At 30.8% G+C, this 5311-nt stretch overlaps 1 long non-coding RNA gene across 1 annotated transcript; it reads right to left on the bottom strand.

The window, feature by feature from the left end:
* Positions 1–360: 360 nt before the first annotated feature.
* LOC112535030 lies at positions 361–3138 on the bottom strand. The gene is made up of 3 exons (XR_003079235.2): positions 2725–3138; positions 1174–1248; positions 361–581 (listed from the first exon to the last, which is right to left on the bottom strand). It is a non-coding gene; the product is annotated as an uncharacterized LOC112535030 (long non-coding RNA).
* Positions 3139–5311: the final 2173 nt, after the last annotated feature.

Below are 5311 nucleotides of genomic sequence, written 5' to 3'. Positions count from 1 at the left end.
TTTTTCCAAATTCCAACTATCTTAATAAAGATAAAACTAGGAAGTGGTCTAAGTTTGGATGGAAAGCTTTCTTCGGGCGCTATTCAAATTATAAGGAGATAATCTTGTACGATTCAGGATCATTACAGTGACAATGGAAGTTAAGTGGAATTGTATTGGTCTGAATCTTGGATGTTAAGGTTCTGCTACGCTGACAAGAATTACAGGACAAAGAGTCCTCATTTCAGATCAATTCTTCTCCATCTAAACTGTCAAATTTATCATCTTTTTCTTCATAGCAGAAGGAAAAGAAAAGGCATCACAATAGAATCATTATTTATATATTCATTCTGCTATTATGGTCGTTTGCAAAGGAGAAAGTAAGGAAATAAATAAATTAACTATAAGATATTACGGGAGCACTAATGCACAATATAATGAAAATAAAACCTGAAGAAAGGAAAAAGAAAAAGAACACCTTATTGGCCTCGGAAGACTTTCGCCTGTACAGTTAAAAGTACAACTGCAAATAGACATCTCTCGACTGGAGATTGTGATTTATCGTTGCGAGAGAGATTGACAACCACAGTTCCAAACTTCACCTGGCTTGTCAGTAAGAATTTCACTGTTTTACTAAAGCAAGTCAAATTTGTAGTCTTGCTAGTTTAGGGTTCATTTACAAATTCTTCCAACTTGATTCCAAGTACAATAGATAACCAACTATATGAAATTAAAGTATAGATAAAAGAATTTTTCTTTTTTTCTGAATCAAAATATAGACAGAAGTTCAGATGAACTTTTTATGCATATAATATGTGAATTTATCATTTGTAGCAATATTCATATGCATGGTACTGATCTTCCCAAAAGAACTTTAAAGAGAAGGAAAATACTTTTTTTCTTTTTTCTTTCTAAACTCAATGATATTTGAACCTTGATATCTTCCCACTTAGTCAGGCATTCACTGGTTTAAGAGTTTTAGCAATTGAAATTACTTAGTGCGACATTGGCATCATACTATGAAAGTAATTCAAAAATTCAGATCATGGTACTATCGCTTATCTTATATAATTTTCTAAATGGTTTTTTAACCCCTTTAGTTGTGCGAACGTATTATTAATTTGTAGAATTTCACTACATTGCTGTAATTTTCTTTTTCATGAGAAGTTCAGAGATTGAGAATGTACAAACTACCTGATCGATGCTTCCTTAAGACCTAACATTAGTTTTTTTACTTAGTAGAAATAGAACTGATCGAACTCCATAAACCTGAAACCGAAACATATACATATATGAAACAGCAGATTACATTTCTAAACATTCAACTATAATTCTGCCTTTGTCAAACCAGCCATATATGGAGAGCCCTTGCCTCTAATATATATATATATATATATATATATCCATCTGCTGCTACATCTCTGTCATCATTTATTTATTTATTTGCAAGAAGAGAGATTTCATTAAACAAAACAATAGGTATAAGCAAATTACACTTAGTTATTCAGGTTACCTCATTAAAAAGTCTAAAGAGGAAAATATAATGATATAAAACCATGGGATATATATATATATATATATAGTAAAACTAAAACCTCCTTATCTTTTTCCAAGCAAAGCTTGAGAATTTCCTTTTCCTGCTACGTTATCCGTATGTTGCTGTGACTGTGATAGGTTTTGATCTCCGCACCTATCAAGTACTATTTCTTTTTGGTGGGGTTGGTATCAACCCATGATAGTTTTAAATCTAGTTTGGACGGAAATTCTATTATGTATTACCTTTTCATATAAAATATGTTTCGGATATTGAACGTTTAACAAATATTTTCTATTATTTTTTATATTTTTTATTTATTTTTAAAAATTTTAAGAAACTTTTTTTAAAATAATCTTTTCATTTAATTGGATTTCTTACTTTGAAAAATATTTTAAATTCTTCTCCTATTTATTTTATTTTCTATTTATAGATAATTCTTAATTTTTGCATGTTATATAATTTTTTTATTATATTAATATTCTTATTACCTAGTTGTTTTACATTTAAAATTTTTTATATCCATGTATATTTTTTTCATATATTATTTTTCTTTTGATCTATAATAATTATACAATTGCCAACTTGACTAATTATATTAATTATATCTAATTTGTAAACTTTTATAATGACAAATACAATGATGCAATAGAAAATTTATTAAAATCATATATATATATATATATATATATTAATATTTCTCTAACGTTTCGTTTTCTAGTTTTTTGAAAAATTTCATATTCCCATATATCATATGGCATTTTCCATTTTCGTTTCCATTTTGGTGCAACCTAATTTTAAACCAGTAGAGAAGCAAAGTGAAGCGAAGATAAATAGATATTGGCAACAACTAGCAACAAATGGAGATTAACAAGTTTCCAGTCTTTGTTCGCTATGTTCTTTTTTTACTAATAATGAATGTTTAGTTTTGTTTCAGATTCTTTGTTTTATAATTGGAATTTTCTTTAGGAAGAGAACTGAAACTGTAAAGCTATGCAATTGCAAAGCCAACATGTTAACGCTTAACCCAGAAAGCAAATGTATCTGCTGCAGAAAAGGAGAGACTTTACTTAGAGAAGATTTTTGGACATATATATATATATATATATAAAGTTAATGAAATTAATCAAATGACAATTTCTAGAACAATTAGAGAAGAGAAGCAAATAGACCAAACCATGACAGGAGCAAGAAAATTGACAAGATTTTACCAGTTTAGAAGGAAACTAATGGTCCCTTGATGTTAATAAAAAGAAAGATGGCTAACAGTGGCTGCAGTTGCTAACAAGGTAACGACGGGCACGTTGGCTTCCATTCTTAAAAATCCTGTAAATAAGAACAAAAATCTTGCGTTTGATCCGTCCTCTAAAAGGCCGTGTAACTAGACATGATCCCTTCTTTCTTCTACTTGCAAGTACTCTTTGAGACACAGATCTCGTACCTTTAACCCTGATCATCTTCTTGTCCATTTCTCCCTATGAAGGGATCTACAGGGAGAGAGAGGAGAGTTGCATGGGAGAGTAGCAGTGATAGTAATGCTTTTGTAAACAATGCTAAAGAAGGAAGCTTCGTGCCTCTTTCTTTCATGCAACAGTTCACACACAATGCCAAAACAAAATAATGTATATATGTAATCTTTTTTGCTATTCGAAGGGCCAATTATTTGCATGGACATGGTGCGGGTATAATTATGTCGATTCAGCGTTTTCTGTTGGTTTTCTTATCTCTAGATGATGCATCTGTACCACTAGTTCTAGAAAATTAAATAAATTATTCAAAATAATCCAGATATTTCAATTATTTATATACTTATATTCAATTGTACATGCATATATTATTATTCTCTCAAATTCCATGATTGACCACAGAACCACATGATTGATATCATAAAATTAATTAACCTATCAGACGAGTAGGAATAATTAGGTGGTCAAATTAATTCTTTTTCACTGAAAACTACATTTTCATATTAATTCTGGAATATAATATCTCAGGTACACAATGTCCTCTCGCTCTAAAATCAACCATGGAGAACACCTATGCAGTACGGTCTGATGTTGACTCCATTATATGGAAATATTTGCAGGAAATGTGTACTTACTTTGGTTACTCAAATCTTTTTCCTTTTTGGGTTAAAAATTGTTCTTACATTTAGTGAAAAAGTACAATGTAATTATGCAGTAAAATGTGATGAACGTATTTTTATTTTTTATTTTGCGAATCTTTGTACTTGCCTAGTATAAGCCTTTCTTCTTCTTTTTTCCCTTTTTTTGCCCCATCTCTTAATGTAAATTTTTTTTATTAATTTTTCTTTTTAATCACAGATGGGGCAATGCCGCATATACAAATGTAGCTCCAGAGATAGGATAAGATATTCCACATATATATCGGGGGGTGAAGCCACGTGTCACATGAGTTTTATTTTTGGCGAAATCTTTTGGACTTGAGCTTCACCGTGTGACACACGGCATCACTCATCGGCCAGCAGCACTTAGCATAATTATTCTCCAGTAATAAAACCTTCCCTATCTGTTCCATGTAGGAATATATAAACATGCATCTCAAGCTGCCAAACAAGACATATGTTTTTCTTCTAAATTTCTTTTACGGCAATAAATATAAACTTACTATGATATAGAATAATTAACTCTTGACATCATCTAATCATAATGATAAATTAATTACCATGCATCATCGTTTTGTGTGCATGATTTTCTAATACGTACATGTAAATGTATATATTATATATTTTATGAATCTATCATATAATTGATGGACGAGTCCCAACTAATTATGTTATATTTAAAAAGTGACCCGCATTAATCGTTAGTCAAAAATTGTATATACAATTTATGGACGGTTGTTATCAGATTCTTAACTGAGTGTATGTCTATAAGATCCTATGATCTAATTTTAGCTGAAACGAATATTGTAAGACCATTGAGATAGGCTTATCAGGATATTCCGACGCTTTTTTTTTTTAGATAATGTTGATGGCACTGTTTAGTGCCTAAATAAATAAAAAAAATCATTTTTTCCGTACTAAAAATAGCAGGGTGTGACCTCTCCATTAACAGATATAAAAACAGAAGTACCATTTTACAAGTTCAATCCGATTATTACATGTATTCAAGTGATATATCATTTGATTAAAAAGCTGGAAGCACAACATTTCTTGTAACTTCTTCCATACGTTTACAATATTTTATATAAAGTTCTTAAGAGGAAGAAATTAAAGATATGGCTAGCTACTTAGCTTAGCTAATGCTGCCTGCTGGTGCTAGAAATGAAATGAACAGCCACCCGCCCAAGAAGCTTCATCTTGTGATAAAGAAGGACTAGCATCTTACGCTTGATGCTCCCTCTGACTGGTGGTACAAGCATCCTGCTGTCATTGCTGCAACCAACAATTGCTCTTCGAGACACGGATTCCAGTCCCATTACATCAATTAACATCTTGTTTTCCATTTTCTTCTTCTTTTCTTTCAGGTGCAAACTTAATTAATAGAGAGTTGTTGCACGATAAAGTATAGACATGCTATGTAATATATATATATATACAAATATGTGTATAAAATGTATGTTCGGTAATTAAGGAACCTTCCTGCTACTTTCAAGCAGTTAACTATTAACTAAATCCCATAAAATAACTTAGAATCCGAACGAGTAATAACTTGAGTTCTATACTAGTGAAGAAATTTCACATATATACAGTTGCAAGAAGTGCTTTTGTTATTGATACATAGAATATGGTACGTACTAGATAGGACCACTTGGTTTATGCCTGTGATGACGAAT

This window comes from Ricinus communis, chromosome 2 (genome assembly GCF_019578655.1).
Source record: "Ricinus communis isolate WT05 ecotype wild-type chromosome 2, ASM1957865v1, whole genome shotgun sequence".
In the NCBI taxonomy this organism is placed as follows: domain Eukaryota; kingdom Viridiplantae; phylum Streptophyta; class Magnoliopsida; order Malpighiales; family Euphorbiaceae; genus Ricinus; species Ricinus communis.
This window is presented reverse-complemented; position numbering and strand designations above follow the sequence as displayed.